We start from the raw sequence: 19,970 nt of genomic DNA on the forward strand, positions 1-19,970 counted from the left end.
ACTGAAATTATGTGTTGTTATTACGTCCACCACGGACGTAATAAAATCATAGGCGTTTATTTACTTATTTGTCTGTCTGTTAGCAGGATTATGTCAAAACTGCTGCACGGATTATGACAAAATTTTCACCACAGATAAATATTCAGCCACATGGAAGACTCCATTAAATTTTGGAGGTGATCCAGATCCGGATCCGGATTCTGGCTCAAGATTTCACTTTATAGAGGTTTTGAAGGATTACGTCAAAACTACTTCATGGATTCTCAGCAAATTTGCACAAGCATTGAGACTGGTTCTTGACGCCTAGAGTGAGCATTAAAATAGCTCATGATTGCCACAAAGGACGACTGATAGGTTCACTGAGATTTGTATTAATGTATTGGCATATTTGCTTGTCACCGGCGCTTCTATATTTGATGCTATAATCCATGTAATGGGGAGTTGCGTCAGGAAGGACATCCGGCGTAAAATTTGTGCCATTTCGACATGCAGAGCCACCTTGAATATGCTGTTGAAGGGCCGCCGAAGGGACTGATCTTTTGCCTGTTCCAGCTGTAGAAATCAAGGTCATCACAGAGACTTAAATAAATCCCGGCTGTGTGGTCTGACCTGGTGATGCGAGCGGGGACTTGATGAAGGCCTCTGGTCTGGGAGCCACCGGCTGGACCGGCCTCGTCTGTTTGGCTGTGAGCTTCTTCAGGCTGATCCTCCGCTTGTCAAACATCTCCTGCATGGACGCCTGCTTCTGGAACACCTTCTCCGCTTGGTCCTGACAAATAGAAAAACACCTGGAAAAGCTGGAATTTTGTCCTTTACAGGATCATTTTAGAGATTCATCTCAGCTGTAAATTATGTTTTTTTGTAGCACATGAACATTACTGGATGAATCATCTCAACAGAGGAGATGATGTTTTGAGCACATTTAGTTTTTTTGTAAGACAGATAGTTGTGTTATTCAAAAAAATACATTTTTTAATTTTTGAGAAAGACAATTAATTGTAATAATGTTGATATTTGTCAATAAGTGCACCAGTTCATCTCATTATTGATTTTCTGTTGTGTAAAAATGTGAATATGTTATGCACATTTTGTCTTCTTACCCGGAGCTGCTGGTTGAGCACTGTCTCATATTCGGTCCAGATAGTACTGAGGTCTGTCAGTTGGCACTGACCAGCATTGTCCAGGTAACGCTCCAACTCCTGCAAAGCTGACTCCGCCCCTTCATGTGATTGACACTTGTCTACAGGTTGGGATGCCAGCAGGTATATGCCATCATCACACCACTTAGAGGCCTGAGGAAGACAGTGGTCGAGGAGGCATCAGTAAAACAAACAAACAAACAAACAACCTAACAACCCCCCCACCAAGCTCAGCTATGTGGGACTGTGCTGCGGCCTACACCCACTTTGCCTCAATTTGAATGACGGACTGCTTCACAGTTTAGCGTAAATAAACATATCAAATCTATATGTGCAGTTAATTCTGATGTGTGCCATTATTACGTTCAATCAGTAATAATTGCGGATTAATTGCTGTATTTCTGAGGTAATTGGGTGTGAAGACAATTTCGTTGCACTTGTTATAATGACAATAAATCATCATTCATTCATTCATTCATTCATTCATTCACAAGAGCACCGCACTCACAGGGCACAAACCTCCATGAAGACTAGCTTCCAATTCCACTAATTTTTACCTAGGAAAAAACTTTCAAGGTCAAAGTCCTGTTAGAAGTGGCTTTTTACAAGTTAAAATATAATACAAAATATAGATCAAAGGGCGTTTCAATGTGAATATGAAATATCTGCTAAATCCGTAATATGGATCAGATGCGGATCAAACTTCATTGCTAGCAATGAAGCACCTCATTGCCAGAAATGAGAGTGAATGAGGCACTTTTGATTGAGATATAATGCAAAATGCACAACAAATGGGCTTTTCAATGTTAAATTCAAATGTCCACAAAATCTACAGTCCAGATCAGATCCGGATCAAACTTTGTCAGGTGATATTGAGTGTCAGTCTGCACCTCATGTTCAAATATGAGAGTGATTGAGGCACTTTTGTTTGAGATATAATGTAAAATGCACACCAAATGTGCTTTTCAAAGTTAAATTCAAATGTCCACAAAATCCACAATCTGGATCAGAACCGGATCAAACTTTTTCAGGTGATAATGACTGCCAGTTTGCACTTCACATTCAAATATGAGAGTGATTGGAGCATATTTGATGAAGATATAATGTAAAATATTCATTAAATGGGATTTTCAATATTAAATATAAATGGCTACAAAATCTGTAATCTGGATCAGATGCGGATCAAACTTTGTCAGTCAATAAAGAATACCATCCTATATAATGCTCTTATTTGATCATTTTTGACAGAGTTATGAATTTTTAAAAATTCATTCAGTGTTAAAGATAGGGATTTTTCCAATTTTTCAAGATTATTCCTGACTTTGCCATTTGACCTGGAAAATTGAATCAGTTCTTGCCTATCAAGATATGAATCTTCAGTAAAAATTTCATAAGGTAACAAACATGAGGAGTGTTTGTGTGTCTCACTCTGTCCAGTCGCTGGTGCAGCTCCTTGGCTTTCAGGAGGTTGTCCCTGGTGGCCATCAGGCTGCTGCGTACGTCCTCGCTGACGGCTCTGAGCTCGCTGCATTTAGGTTGAATTGAATCTTCAGCGTAGTGAGAGTTCTGGATCAGTTCGTCAGCCTCACCGGCCAAAGCCAAAGTTCTGTCCAGCACTTCCTGTGGACCAGGAAAAGGAGGACAGTTATTTCCTCCTGCAAGAAGTTTATGTTTTTGGCTTTTTTTTTAATTTGCATATCTCGAATGATAAATTATTAAATAAATAAACAAACAAAACCCACTAAAATTGAACTTTTATGGACAGGCAGTAGTATTAAAAAATAAATATATATATATATATATATATGGGTTAACCTTGAAATGCTAACTAAATATAAATAACTGGAAAGCTCAAAACACCAGTGGCAGCCTGTTTAAAATAAAATGCTCCAAAATGTGTGGTTTTGTCAGGCAAAGTTGTGACTGGAGATCCTGGGAGTTACTTACACAGACTTTCTCCTCGTAGGCAGTGAGCTCGGAGAAGATGTGGTCAGCGTGGGCTGGGGTGATCCCCACCTCAGAGAAGCTCTTCAGTTTCTCTGACACCTGATCCAGCAGAGCTCTGACCTGCAGCGGACACACTGTTGGCATTACTCGGTTTTCCCGTGCATGCTCCTGAAGCCCATTGGAACAGCTTCAGCTGCAGCTCACCTCACTGTAGTTGTGCTCAAAGTGACGGAGCTGCAGACACTGCTGCAGTTTGGTCTGATGTCTCAGCCAGAAGTCATCAAACGCGCTTTCGGTTTCATCCAACTGAGACAGCAGTCTGTCAGAGGAGCGGACACGGACACGCATTTCAGTTTTCAAACCAGAAGGAAGCAGAAAGAAAAGTAGAAAAACCACTGGAGATCTTGACTGAGGAGTTTGGAGATCGGTTGTTGTTCTGTGTGAGTTCATGTGTTGTAGATCAGGACTGATCAGGGCATTCAGACATGTTAGTGCTGCTTAACGGGGTCATATTGTGGAGAGTTATTATTTGATAACATTCTTCATAGGTGGTTCTAGAGTGGTGTGTAATGGGGGTTTATACCCCATCAAGAAACTTTTCATTTGATATGGTAAATCCTGGTTTCAGCCCCAGTTTTTCACAACACCTAACTGATCTGGTCCTACGGCACTCACAGTTTCCACAAGAACTAAGAGCTATTGTTTATGCACGGTCCTGGGAAACAACTGAGCAAGTTCACACCACTCATATGTGAAAAATATATGTACATTTTGCATTACTGACTTTAAGTATAACGTATTTTGAGGAGGATAAGCTGCACCTGTTAAAAAATTGCCTCTTGAAGAGGAAAAACCCATATACTGTGCCCTCCAAAAGTACTGGAACACTTGGTATTTTGGACATTTTTATTTGTTTTTTTAAATACTTTTTAAATTTTAAATACAATAAATAAATAAATAAAAATCCAAAAAAAAAAAATATCTAAAATGATCTTCCTTAAACCAAACTGAAAGCAAATCTCTACAACTTGATATAAATGAATTAAAAATATAAAAGCCAAGATGATGGGTTGCAGGAGTAAATAGTAAATGGACTGCATTTATATAGCGCTTTTCCATCTGCATCAAACGCTCAAAACGTTTTACAATTATGCCTCACATTCATCCCGATGTCAGGGTGCTGCCATACAAGGCACTCACTACACACCGGGAGCAATAGGGGATTAAAGGCCTTGCCCAAGGGCCCTTAGTGATTTTCCAGTCAAGCGAGGATTTGAACCCATGATCTTCTGGACTCAAGCCCAACATTACACTGAGTAATGGAACGCTTTGCAATAATACCTGTAAATAATCAGTTTTATTGCCAGTTTCTTCAGACAAGAAGACGACAATGGATACATGAACATTTCCAAGTCACTGAATATGTCTTGGACTTTATTTACATTAATTATGAAGAAATACATTTTGTATTTTTTGTATTTGAAATAGCATAAACAAATTAAAATGTGTGAAATACCAAGTGTTCCAGTACTTTTGGAGAGCACTGTATAAGTTGTAGTTGCACTTTTTTTCTGAATTATTAACTCTTTAATTTTTATTTATTGGCATATATGCTTTTATGATTAGAGTTTATTTTGTTTAGTGCTTTGATTCCTGGGAAAGACCCATATAAATAGTCATATTTATTATTAAATAACTAATGTGTTCAGCATATAAGTTGCATTGAAGTATAAGTCGCAGGACTTCCCAAACTCCTAAAAAACAAACAACCACAACAAACCCAATTGATACTCTGGGAAATACGGTACTCGGATGATAGATTACAAAAAGAAAAAAATATGAAAACACTTCCTTGTCAATTAGTGACCTACAGGAACCTGACCCCGGTAAAATTTGAGAAACTGTCCAACATTCAGCAAGAATGAATGAGAATAGTTCCACCTAAAGGAGAGCAGAAAAATAGAGTGCGCGCAAACTAATTTGATCCTTGTCAAATAAAAGCACATTGTTAAAAACATGAATCACATCCTTTCCTTCTCTATTATTTAATTACAAAAAAAAAAGACTTTATACTTTAACACCCTACCAGATGTGACCATATGTGTAGCCTGGAGGCTAGCTCGGGTGTTTGTGGAATTTTCTTGGGATTGCATCGTCATTAAATATTGTACATGGGCTCATCTTGTTCTCACAGCAGGTAAGCTTTCACCAGGTATTTTCATCTTGCCATTTTGGTTAAGAAATAGTGATTATAAAACTCTACCTCCAGGGCACTGTGCCCACCATCTATGCCTTTCCAGTTTTAAGCGGTGAAAATACATGTTTCCACATGTACCTCTAATTTTGTCACTCCACCACAAATAAATACATTTTAAAAAGAAAAAAAAAAGAAGAAACAATGCGTTCTACTGGCCCCAGCAACACAAAACCTCTGGAGCCGCCACTGGGCTTCACACCATAAACATGAACACAGGTTTTGGGGTTCTAACCTTTGCACTGTAGCCAGGTTCTCCAGTTCATCCTGGTTCATATTGTGATCGGGGTCTTGCACCACAGGCTCACTGATGCTCTCCAGCAGCCTGCTGCCCTGGCTCAGAGCCACCATCAAGTTCTCCTGCAGACACATTATAATAAAGTTGCATAACTGATGTGTCATAATGGAAACATTGTACTATGATTTAGATTTACATAGTATGTTTTAATGAAACAGCACAGGTTCCAATATGAGTTGCCACCCCATCTTCTAGATGATACTGTATTTTAATATAGAATTCCTGAGCAGGGAGTAATGAAATGTTAGGGGATTCCCCAATTATATAATAGGGAATCCCCTAACATTTCCTTACTAACAATTGGATCTATATGTAAATACAGTATCATCTGCAAAAAAGGTGGAAACTCAATCACTTCCCCTTAAGGATTAGCCAGAATCAATCAACTGATGTTATCCTGGAAAGCAGCTGTCAGTGTCAGACATTCTTATTAATGCACCACAAAGGTCACAATACAGCATTATTTAATGTGTGCTGAAGACGAGTGAAGATGTGTTGAAAGGAGTGGTTACCTTCATTTCGTCCTTCTTGCTGGTGTGTGTGCTGAGCAGCAGGACTGTAGCCTGGATTTCATTGGGGAGTTCTGTTTCAGCCAGTTCGGTGCCAAATGACTGCAGGGTCTGTGCTGTTTTCTTTACCATCAGTGCAAATCCCTCGATGGCCTTATGTACACAAGACACACAAAACGTTTTTCAAGCAAACACTGCGTGAACAGTGGCTGCAGAGTCAGATACTTAGTCACTTTGGGGTTTAAAAATATAGCAGTTTTTCAATATTTTACTGATTTTGATGGAACATTTCATCATATGTAGCAGTAATTTCAACCCATTCTCATACCATTGCGATTTTCAGGAGAATTTCTATACTTCCGTTCGTCTAAATTTACATATCTTAAGACTCAGGAACAGTGAAACTCTTAAAATTTAAATTTTTATTAATACAGGGAGGCCAACGCTCTATCTGCAAAAAAAAAAAAAAAAAAAAAAATCATGCATTTCTGACATGTGTAAATGCTTTTTTTTAGAAAACTGAATTTTGTGTCTCAAGAAGGAATGTACTAGAGGCCATGAAATGCTCACATTGCCCACTAGATGGTGACAAAGGCTGCTCAAACATGCAGCAAGGTGTACAGTATTAATTCATTTGAGAAGTTCATTTTTGGCAAAAATAAGATCGGCTGACAACCAAAAATCAACTTAGGGTCATGCCCCTGCCCTTATGGGCAACTTACTTGTTTTTTGAAATGAAGCTCACAATTATTAACTTTCAGACATGTGCTCATGCAACACCACACTGAACTGACCTACTTAGTAAATACAAAAAAAATTGACAAAACCAAACCCTTTGCTTTCATTTTTACAATCTAGAAGGTTAAGATTTGTATAAAATGTATTACCCTTTTTTTATTAACCCTTTGTGACCCGTGGGTGTGTACCTGCAGAAAGATGTGTAATTACTAAAAAAAAGAAAAAAAAAAAGAAAAAGAAAAACAACCCAGTACAATGTGTAAAATTGTTGTTCATTTCAGCACAAAACACACATGTTGTCTGTTTTGTGTTATAACTGATTTTTGCAAAAAAAAAAAAAAAAAAAAATCTGCATAAAAAATTTAAATCCAAATTCACACTGTTTTCCACATTTAAAAGAAGCCTTCTGTTCTTCAGCTTCATTTTTCCCCTGTTCATTCACTTGACACATGTTGTGCAGATGTGAAAAAATGCCTGCTGCTACGGGTAAATAAACAGTGATCAGTCCATAAAGCCATAAATCAAATTCTTAGCTCGTCGCCTGTCAAAATTGCAGTGAAAGACTTTAAATTTTAAACCCATCCCAGATGTGACATCATCAGGAATTAAGCTACTCTTTATTCTGGAGGCAATCTTGTGTTTTCAGAGGATTTTATATGGAATTGTGGTATTGGAAAGTGCACTCCTGCAATTTGGGTTTATTTTTCCAGAGAAGGAAAGTGTTCAGCAGATGTTCATATTGTGGCGATGCACGCCGCTCAGTTGGGCTTGCTACTTGTGCACATTTGCAGATGTAAGAATAATAATTAGCTGTTTTAAATTTTGGCAGAGGTACACACTTGGTGGTATCTGGTTGCAAAAAAGTTTTTCATTATTTCCAACAGACAGCAGACTCAGGCCTCGCTGTAGACGTGCACTCCAGTTAGTGCTGTTCTACTTTATGGTATATTACATATAATGCTGTTTATTTTTTAGTTTAGGCAAAGAGCTCTGATGTTTGTGGGTTTTCCAGCGTGTTTTTCAGTGTTGTCAGTGTGAGGTGTCGTATGAACGTACGATGCGGTGAGAGATCCACTTCTCATGGCAGTACTCCTGGGTTCCCCCGAGTTCCTGGGTCAGCTGGGAGCGGTCGATGTAGGAGTGCAGCTCGGTGACTGAGCTCAGCATAATCACCTGCACGACAACAAAAAAATAACCTGAATGATTTTATTCTGATTCCAGTTATTTGACTGTGAGGATTCTGGAAGGGGCTGTTTGAAGCTCTACTCACCGGCACCTTCATCTTGAACTCATCCTTGTTGAACTTGAAGAGGATGTCAGAGAGCGTGCGCTGCAGAAACGTGCTGGGCCGCAGAACCAGAACCAGTTGGAGGTTCCCTGGGAAAGAGCCCTGAGGAGAGAGCGGACGGGTCAGTGCTTATGTAACAGAGCAGACAGAAGGCTTCTGCAGGAGACTAAAACAACATCCCCTCTGTCCAACATGTGCACCGACTCTCAGACAGGCACGAGCACGTGCGGCATCACGTGGTGCCGGAGGGGAAAGAGTCAGGATGAGGGTGATAAAGAGCCTTCGTCAGACGAGGACACATGAGTTTACAACAACAGAAGAATCATAATAATAATGATAATGATAATAATAACTTGAGCATTGCGCTCGTAGAGCACAAATCTCCTCTAACACTAGTTTCCAACTCCACAAATTTTTACCTTGAAAAATTTTCAATGTCAAAGTCCTGTTAGAAGTGACTTTTCATAAGCTAAAATATAATACAAAATATACATCAAAAGGGCTTTTCAATGTTAAAATCAAAAAGATCCGCTAAATCCACAATATGGATCAGATGCGGATCACACTCAGCTTATTCACTGAGAGTGCCAGTTTACACCTCATTGTCACAAATGAGAGTGATTGAGGCACTTTTGATTAAGATATAATGCAAAATATACATCAAATGGGCTTTTCAAAGCCCATTTTCAAATGTCCACAAAATCCACATTCCAGATCAGATCTGGATCAGACTCTGTCAGGCGATCGTGAGTGTCAGTCTACACCTCAGTTTCAAATATTAGAGTGATTGGGGCACGTTTGATTAAGATATAATGTAAAATGTACATTAAATGGAGTGTTCAATGTTAAATATAAATGGCCACAAAATCTGTAATGTGGATCAGATTAAGATCAAACTTTGTCAGTCCATGAATGATATCATCCTACATAGTGCTCTCAAATATGAAAGAAATTGTATCTTTTTTTTGACAGAGTTATGAATATTTGAAAATTTGTTCACTGTTAAAGATAGGGATTTTTCCAGTTTTCCCAATTTTTTCCTGACTTTGCCCTTTGATCTATGACCTTGAAAATGTAATCACTTCTTGCCTATCAGGATACGAATCTTCAATAAAAATTTCATAATGACATGAAAAATTGTGGGCTCCAGGCTGTTCACAAACAACCAAACAAAAGCAATAACATAACCTCCTCCAACTTCTTTGGCCGAAGTACTACTACTACTACTACTAATACATTTGGTGCACTTTCAAGTGTAACATTTTATAAAGTGCCCTACATAATAAACCATCAAGATAACAATAAAACAAAACTTTGCATTTGTAAGAACAATTTAAATTAGTCATCAAGTGCAATTAAAAAATACAAACTGGTGGATGAAATTAAATAACATATAATCATAAAATTAATTATAGACAGAAGAAATAAATATCTTTTAAGATTTGACTTTAAAAAACCCCCAACTTATACACTCTAAGAAATGAAACACGAGGGGTTTAAAGGAAATTAATACTATTATTTTCAATATGCTTGCAATTGTTAATTTTAGGGATTTAAGTAATAATGTTTATTTGATTTAATTAATTTCAACTACAATATTGTTTTGCACTTAACTGATAATGTTATGTGGAAAAAGTTACCTTAACTTCATCAATTAAATTCAACGTTTTATTTCTTAGAGTGTATTAACTGCTCCACGAATCAGGAGCATACTCGGTTCTGAAATTAATTCTCTGAATGTTCATGTTTTGTGTGAGTGACGTATTTAAAGCAGCTGGATAATGATGGACAGCGACACTGATCTCTCATTCTGAGATGATGTGACTTAATGTCGTCTTAATTAACTAATGACCTGCAGCAGTCGGTTTGCTGTTTCCTCTGCAGTGCTGCTCTCAGCAGAAATGACCATGAATAAATACTGCTAACTAACTGGTGCAGCAGGAGCATATGCAGGGGTTCTGTTTTCAGTCCTGTGTATCTGCCCATCCAAAGTGGGTGTGAAGAAAGTAACTCAAAGTATTTTGATCTGATTTGGACCAAAACTGGGGCAATGATTGAGGACCAGACAAGGACAAAATGGTTTGACTTGTAGAAAAATTGGTTTAAAGCCAATGTCACAGGACAAGGTCAAACTTTGGGCCCAGGACTTACAGTATATTACAGGGCATATTTAGAATGACTATATCAAAGAATCGGTTAATGACATGCTGATGGATAATATTAAACAATAATATGAAGTCACACATGAAGATTCTCTTGGTCACATGACCCTTGACGTTGAAAGGTCAAACTCAAGGTCATAAGTATCAAACAGTTTAGAACCAGTTCGAACAAAACATAGTGAACACTGTATTACATATAAATGCATGTGGATAAATTTGTTGATTGAACATGGACTGCTGTTCCTTTAACTTTACTGATTTAAGGTGTTAACAGTAATGTTGTTAATTCCAATGCAGAGCTGCAGGATTGTTCAGTCTTGGTGGAGATTTGTGCTCTGTGAGTACTAGTAGAGTGACTATGATTGATTTAACCCATGAACTCGTCTCCACTGCAGACAGACGGCAGCAGGTTTAAACTTGTCAGATTCCATTATCATCTATTTAGCAGCATCACTGAATCCCCTCAAACAGGACGTAACTGCAGCGGTGACTGATTACCCCATTACCAGCCTGTCCGCCTGTAAAGTCCCCCGTCTGGGATTAATAAAACCTGATTCTACTTGAAATGAGTGAGTGGGTGTCCAACGTCTCTGGAGACCACAAGGTATATCCATCTCCTCTTCCTTTATCAGAATGTTCATCATTTTTGTAGTTTATCTCCTCATTTTACAGTCACCTGTGATTGATGTGCCAGTGCACTAAGATTAAAAAATAAAAAGCAACCACTTTTGTGTGTCTGTATAAACAACAAGAGGGGCACTAATTACACCGCATCTCTGTAAGAGGCCAAAAATATCTCAAAAATAAAACAAAAGTTACTTTTTTGAGGTGGGTCCACAAATAATTTTGAATATCGTAAGATTTTTATTATCTACATTTAGCAAGGAAAGCATATGATGAAATCAATCAGTCAGTCACTGAGTCAGTCAGTCAAGCAGTCACTGAGTCAGTCAGTGAGTCAATGAGTCAGTCAGTCAGTGAGTTACTGAGTCAGTCAGTCAGTGATTCATTTATTCATTCAGTCAGTGAGTCAGTCATTCAGTGTGTTACTGAGTCAGTCAGTCATTGAGTCAGTCATTCAGTCTGTCTGTCTGTGAGTCACTGGCTCAGTCAGTGATTCATTTATTCATTCAGTCAGTGAGTCAGTCATTCAGTGCATCACTGAGTCACTGAGTCAGTCACTGAGTCAGTCAGTGTCTGTGAGTCACTGACTCAGTGATTAATGTATTCATTCAGTCAGTGAGTCAGTCATTCAGTCTGTCTGTCTTTGAGTCACTGGCTCAGGCAGTGATTCATTTATTCATTCAGTCAGTGAGTCAGTCATTCAGTGCATTACTGAGTCAGTCAGTCAGTCATTGAGTCACTGAGTCAGTGACTCAGTCAGTCAGTCTGTGATTCATTTATTCAGTCAGTCAGTCAGTGAATGAGTGAGTCAGTATGTCAGTCAGTGACTCATTGAGTCAATCAGTGAGGTGTTGAGTCAGTCATTAAGTGATTCATTCATTCCTTCATTTATTCATTCAGTAAGTGAGTGAATGAGTCGGTCAGTGAATCAGTGGTCCAAAAAAAAAAATCACAGTTTGAGAACCACTGGCATAAACAATGCAAATATAAGACACATATGTCTTATAGCACCACACAAGGCATAAGGCACACATGCACACACGCACGCTCCCACAGACACGTGTGCGTGCGCGTGCACACACACACACACACACACCTTACACTTCTTTGTTTAAATCCTGGTGCGTGTTAAAACTGTGGCTAAAAACTCATGTGGACGCAGAAACAAACTCACTGCAATTCGTAGCAGGGTCCCCTTGACGGCTGCCCATCGGTCTTGCCGGCGATCGATAACCAGGATGAATCCCACGCCCGTTGTTGACAAACTGGAACATAAATAGATGCGACATAATCAATGCAAGCGTCTGCGTCACCGCCATGCGTTTGGCAGCTGATAAATTTACCTGAAAGTGACCAAAAGTATAAAAATCAGACACAGCAGAGCAGAACAGAGTGATGTAGAGGTCCCTCAGAAACAACGAGGGCCCAGAAGGGGGGGAACCAAAGGATTTATCTTCTTAGACAGCTGGTACAGTCCAGACAAACGGATGATGTTCAGCACCTCCAGGTTTCCAGCTCTGTGAAACCTTCCCCCAAACCCCCCCGATCCCAGGAGACAGGAGGGACACAGATCCATGCCAGCAGTGTGGGTGGAGTGAAAACCAGCAGAGTCCAACAGCAGTACCGTGTAAAACAGAACCAGAACCCCAGCAGTGACCCGTATCAGTGTGTCCTCCTCCTACTCCCCATCACACACACTCACACAGGGTCCGAAAGAAAGGAGGCGATGTGCTGAGGAGGAGGAGGAGGAGGAGGCTGCCACTGTCCTGAGCTGCATCCAGCCTCCGCCTTCTTGTGCAGCCTCCGTCAGCTGTCCAATGAGGCGCCGGCAGCTGCTGTACCGCCAGCGCATAAACACAGGGGAGAGGGGCGAAGGATTTTTATTATGAGGTTATTAGTTTTAACCTGTCAGTTTATGCAATACAATTAATCATTTTGTTCTATAAAAGTAAGAAAAAATAGCTCAAAGGTGGTGTGTGTGTGTGTGTGTGTGTGTGTGTGTGTGTGTGTGTGTGTGTGTGTGTGTGTGTGTGTGTGTGTGTGTGTGTGTGTGTGTGTGTGTGGTGCGGGGCTTTTATACTTTTTTTGTGTGACTAGCTGATGATTATTTCTATTTTCCGTGTCGTCTTTCTTTCTGTGACATTTCTATTCTTCCTGACACTTCTCATGTGGTGTTTCTTCTCCTTTTGTCTCGTCCTCTGTCGTCATCAGTCTTCATGTCTGCATTCAGGCTTTCAAATCAGAGCTGATCTTTACTCCTTTATTCCTCCAGTGGAGGATCACTGGGGGTTAAAGGGGGCTGTGTCCCCCAACCCTTTGAGTAGCTCCACCAGAAAAATGATATTTGCAATTAAAGATCCTGTTTTCAGGATCAACCCATTTCTAAGCAATCCAATCCCATAGGCACTCCCCCCCCCAACAATTTCCATGAGTGATGGCAAAATTTAATCAGTTTTCCATAACATTTCAAAAGGATCAATTGATTTACCCTCATCTGGTGTTGAACCGTGCCAGACAGAGGTAGAGGCACACCCTGCACACTCTACACACCACAATATAAATACACAAGTAAATCTACATCTCTCTGTCCTGGTCTTTTTGACTACCATATTTTCCAGAGTATACATTTTACTAGTTTGGAAGGCCCTGCAACTTATTCTCCGGTGCGACTTATATACTGAAAATTCACAAATTTATTATTAATAACAGTAATTAGCAAGTCAGTCTGTTTATATAGAACTTTCCCAGAAATCAAAGCACTAAACAAAATAAACTCCAATAATAAAAGAATAAATGCCAGTCATAAAAAAATAAACTACAACAATGCACAAAAAATGCCAAATTGCAGCACTCTTAACACAGAAAAATGAAATATGTTTTTTCCTCTTCAAGAGGCATTTTTTGACAGGTGCAACTTATACTCTAAAAAATATGGTATGTATGACTTCATCATATGACTTCAATCACACATATTTTACTGATCAATACATGCTTCAGACCATGCATTCAGGCTTCTTGGTTGTTGAACTATCCTAAAAAAAAAGTTTTTCAGACGATGCTCTCCTTGACTTTGACCTTTAACCAAAGTACTCCAAAATCCAATCACCTCTAGATGATTAGATTGTGATTTCTCGATCTAATCGACTAGAACATCATATGACCCACTTTTAAAAGTACTTAAATGCCTCCTCCCACTATGTCAAAAGGTTTCAAAGATGCTGAATGATCACATCATTTCCTGAATCAATCCTATAGTTTCACTTCATTTGCAGTTTTGTTGTGATTTGGCGCTATGTAAATTAATTAAATTAAATTATTTCCTACTACTTTTCATTCTTTATTTTACTTTGTCTTTTATTTGTTTTATTGTCTGTTGAAATTGAATTGTTATTTTTAATTTATTTATTTATAATTGGGGGTAACGTGGTGCCCATTTTTTAAATTATGTACAGCACTTTGGTCGACTGCTGTCGTTTTAAACGTGCTTTCAAAATAAAGGCTGAGTTGAGTTGAGTTTATTTGAGCTCATGAATAATCTGTTTTTACCACCTCTAATTTCAGTCCCACAAGTCAGATTTTATTATCCAGCATGTGTATTTTTGACACTGTAGTTGCCTCTTGGCAAAAATGTAATTGTTACGAGTTTTAACCAAAGATTATTCTTGTTATTTCTGTCTACTCTGCATTGCATTATTAATTTAACATTTGTAATTTCCTTTACTCTTTTATGACCTATGGGTGTTTTAGAGCCATTTTAATTTAAATAACTGAATCAGTCATTGTTAGTTGTGTTGATTTTGCTTTTGCTCAACCTGTAGGTTTTCCCCAAATATACACTTTTGTCCCATCAGAAAAGCATTATTTTTTTAATGCTGTTATTAGCTCTATGTGCTTCTTGTTTATTGTGTGTTTGAATCAATCTGATCTCACGCCAATTTTGTGATGGCATCATGAAGTGGATTAACCAATAGTTTGTGATAGTATCACAAAAATGTAACATTTTGTGACAGTATTAGGAAATTTGGGGTGACATGGGGGAGGGGGGTGTTGAGGTTAGTGTTAAAAATAGTGACTGAAATTCGACATTTACTATGACTTCTGTCATTAGACCCTAAAAAAATTGTGCCCTTACCTAGACCCACCAAGAAAAAAAAATCTTTGCAACCACTACTGAATGAGACTGTGAGTTATAGTGAATATACAGAACATTCCAGAGTGTCGGATAGGGCCATAGGGACATACTTCATCTTAGCTTTCTATCACAGCACATTATAGATGTTAAATAAGATGTCAAATAATGACTTTTACCTCATAGTGTCTACTTTAATTTGAGGCTAATTAGAATTCAATCCATATCCATATCTGGATCCCATAGAGGTGGTAGGTGAGAGGAGGATGTTAGCTAAACTGTCATCAATTATGGATAACCCCTCTCACCCCTTACATGAGACTGTGGGAGCCTTAAGCAGCTTCTTCAGTAATAGTTTGCTGCACCCTCAGTGCAGAACAGAATGCCTCCACGGGCCATTTATTCCAATTGCAGTCAGACCCACCCCCATGTCTCTCCACTTCCCTCACCCTGGCTTCTTCCCTGCCACCTCGAAGGCAGCGCGGTTTTTACTGCTGCAGCCTTCAACCCCCAAGCTGGGCGGCGCGGACCCCTCCTGCCGCGGCCTTCACCCACTTTGCCTCAATTCGGACAATGGACTGCTTCAAGTTTAGAGCACATAAACAATGTCAAATGTATATGTGTTGTCTTTAATTTTCATGTGGGCCATTATTACGGTAAACAAGTAATAATTGTGGATTAATTGCTGCATCTTGTCTGAGGTAATTGGAGTGTAAACGTAATTGCCCTTTTTGGGATCAATAAAGTTGTCTGAATCTGAATGTTTGTAGACCACAACCACCAGCTGATTTTTGCACTATCAACTACATCTTCCTCCACCTTTTGTGCTTTATTACATACACAACTGCACAATAATTTTACCATATCTATATCTATCTATCTATCTATCTATCTATCTATCTATCTATATATATATATATATATATATATATATATATATATATATATATATACTCACATTCTATTTTTCACATAATCTGTTCACATCAGTATTTATGCACCCATCAGCAAACATTGCAATATACTTTTGTCACCTTTCTTTAATGTACTCGTAGATTTTTTTTCTTTACTACTGTGTGACTGCTGCAACAACTGATTTTCCCCACTGTGGGATCAATAAAGTTTATCTTATGTTATCAAGGAAATGGTGTAAGTATGACACAACTGAGTGTTATCCCATAATTATGCCAACTAAAGGAGCCAGTAGAAGGTGGTTCAGAGTCAAGTTTAAGTGTTGCACACCCAATGGAATTTCATGAAATCAGTCAATAAGAAATGGAGCGCATGTGGCCGAGTATCAAATTTCCAGTCTGTTTTAGCACAATGAAGATATTTTATTGTGTTTCAGTGTTGTGTTACGTTCATGCTCCTTTCACTTCCTGTGAACATGGTGGTGTCTGGAATTGGCCCCTGGATCCCGGACTGTGGCTGACCGCTGCTCTTCGCTGTTGGTTCGTGTCTGACTAATGGAAATTAAATGCAGAGGACAAATTTTTTGCTGTATGTTCATTAACAAATCAAGACTCTTCTAGATCGTGCTGAGCCTCAAGCTGCTTTAACACAGAGACAGATGGCCGGACGTACCTGAGGGGCCGACGCCCCCAACAGGGCACGTACTTAGTGCACAGTGAGGTGCAAATGTCCAACATCTGTCCATTATGACCTTGAATGCAGAGCAGCTGCTGGTAGTGTGAAAGTAATATCTTTGGATCAATATTAATTGAAGAGGTTGCTTCTTATGTTAAAGTTTTTTATATATCATAAGACGCACATGCGTTTTTGTATTTGTAAATGACAGTGTTTGACAAGAATAGATCTATTTAACAATAAATTCATTTTTATTGAAGGTAAAGCTGACCGGCGTGTGCAGAAAGTTCAATACATTTATTGCCCGTCTTAATTAATTTTCCACTACTGTTTGCATCTACATGCACATACTGGTAAATAAATTAACATGTGCATTTTGTTAGAACATACTCCCTTCTCCCTCCCATTGTCCTGCCCTCTGTGTGTCCTTCACACATGTCCTGTAGCTTCAGTGGTCAGCTTTTGTTAAAAACACGTTGGCATGTCTGCATGTGCATCCACACACTTTGTCCTGATTATTGATTATTAGGACTTCCTGGAACCCCCAACTTATACTTTCTATAAGTCCCTTCGGCTGCTCCCTTGTTTTGTACTTGGGGTCGCCACAGCAAATCCAAGGTGAATCTGCATGTTGAATTGGCACAAATTTTATGCCGGCTGCCCTTCCTGACACAACTCCACATTACATGGAGAAATGTGGTAGGGGTGGGATTCGAACCGGGAACCTTCCGCACTGAAACTAAGTGTGAGGATTGCAAATAAAAACATAATCACCTTTCTTAAAAAGCCAAAGATCATAAATTTTCACACTCAAGATTTATTTATTTATGTATTTGGAATTACTCAAAAACTAAGGAATCAATCACAAAATTATGTAAAAAGGGCAGATTGATGTGAAATAGATATTTTAAAATTTCAAGGTAGCTTGGCAAAATATAGCAGAAAGGTTTTCTTTTTAATTGTCTTTTTGATTGACTGTTATTAGAATAGATTTACATGAAATTTAATGAAAAAAGCTGGATCTGGACATTAGCAAAATTAGCCAAAATTTAATGTGGTGTATAATCCAGAACAAATCCAACTTTTTCATCAAGTTTCATGATGATCTGTTCAAATAACAGCCCCTCAATTAAAAAAAAAAAAAATTAAAATAAACAAAAATCCTGTCTCTGTTTTATTTTGATAAAATATTTTGTGTCAATCTACTAAAAGGGAGAGGAATTTTTGTTAGCCTTTTGGGATGAGGTGTTTTCGGCAGAGGGACGCCTTCTAATGTGCTTTTCTTATTACTTATACAACCCCTGGCAAAAATTATGGAATCACCGGCCTCGGAGGATGTTCATTCAGTTGTTTAATTTTGTAGAAAAAAAGCAGATCACAGACATGACACAAAACTAAAGTAATTTCAAATGGCAACTTTCTGGCTTTAAGAAACACTATAAGAAATCAGGAAAAAAATTGTGGCAGTCAGTAACGGTTACTTTTTTAGACCAAGCAGAGGGAAAAAAAATATGGAATCACTCAATTCTGAGGAAAAAATTATGGAATCATGAAAAACAAAAGAACGCTCCAACACATCACTAGTATTTTGTTGCACCTGTCTGTCCAAGGCAAATTTCTCCTTAGGGAGACAAATAAAGACACTTTGACTTTGACCACCTCTGGCTTTTATAACAGCTTGCTGTCTCTGAGGCATGGACTTAATGAGTGACAAACAGTACTCTTCTTCAATCTGGCTCCAACTTTCTCTGATTGCTGTTGCCAGATCAGCTTTGCAGGTTGGAGCCTTGTCATGGACCATTTTCTTCAACTTCCACCAAAGATTTTCAATTGGATCCGGACTATTTGCAGGCCATGGCATTGACCCAATGTGTCCTTTTGCAAGGAATGTTTTCACAGTTTTTGCTCTATGGTAAGATGCATGATCATCTTGAAAAATAATTTCATCATCCCCAAACATCCTTTCAATTGATGGGATAAGAAAAGTGTCCAAAATATCAACGTAAACTTGTGCATTTATTGATGATGTAATAACAGCCATCTCCCCAGTGCCTTTACCTGACATGCAGCCCCATATCATCAATGCCTGTGGAAATTTACATGTTCTCTTCAGGCAGTCATCTTTATAAATCTCATTGGAATGGCACCAAACAAAAGTTCCAGCATCATCACCTTGCCCAATGCAGATTCGAGATTCATCACTGAATATGACTTTCATCCAGTCATCCACAGTCCACGATTGCTTTTCCTTAGCCCATTGTAACCTTGTTTTTTTCTGTTTAGCTGTTAATGATGGCTTTCGTTTAGTGTTTCTGTATGTAAATCCCATTTCCTTTAGGCGGTGTCTTACAGTTTGGTCACAGACATTGACTCCAGTTTCCTCCCATTCGTTCCTCATTTGTTTTGTTGTGCATTTTCGATTTTTGAGACATACTGCTTTAAGTTTTCTGTCTTGACACTTTGATGTCTTCCTAGGTCTACCAGTATGTTTGCCTTTAACAACCTTCCCATTTTGTTTGTATTTGTTCCAGAGTTTATACACAGCTGACTGTGAACAACCAACATCTTTTGCAACATTGCGTGATGATTTACCCTCTTTTAAGAGTTTGATAATCCTCTCCTTTGTTTCAATTGACATCTCTCATGTTGGAGCCATGATTCATGTCAGTCCACTTGGTGCAACAGCTCTCCAAGGTGCGATCACGCCTTTTTAGATGCAGACTAACGAGCAGATCTGATATGATGCAGGTGTTAGTTTTGGGGATGAAAATTTACAGGGTGATTCCATAATTTATTCCTCAGAATTGAGTGAGTCCATATTTTTTTTCCCTCTGCTTGGTCTAAAAAGTAATCGTTACTGACTGCCACAATTTTTTTTCTTGATTTCTTATAGTGTTTCTTAAAGCCAGAAAGTTGCCATTTGAAATGACTTTAGTTTTGTGTCATGTCTGTGATCTGCTTTTTTTCTACAAAATTAAACAACTGAATGAACATCCTCCGAGGCCGGTGATTTCATAATTATTGCCAGGGGTTGTATTATGATGTTTAATACAGAATTGACCCAAAAGCTGAACCAACATTGTTATTATTGAAAACATCAAAATATAGCAATAAAAAGCAAACAATTTTATATATATATATATATATATATATATATATATATATATATATATATATATATATATATATATATATATATATATATATATATCTTTTAATTCAGTTTTGTGTGCTTGTGTGTGCTTCTGTTTTCAGACATTTTTATGCTGCGCAAACTGACAAATTGAAGAGGATC

The 19,970-nt window shown here is 38.4% G+C and overlaps 1 pseudogene; it reads right to left on the reverse strand.

The window, feature by feature from the left end:
- The window catches only part of LOC117524153, a 122,755-nt pseudogene that overhangs the window by 66,490 nt on the left and 36,295 nt on the right, over positions 1 to 19,970 (reverse strand).

Source organism: Thalassophryne amazonica, chromosome 14 (genome assembly GCF_902500255.1).
Source record: "Thalassophryne amazonica chromosome 14, fThaAma1.1, whole genome shotgun sequence".
NCBI lineage: Eukaryota > Metazoa > Chordata > Actinopteri > Batrachoidiformes > Batrachoididae > Thalassophryne > Thalassophryne amazonica.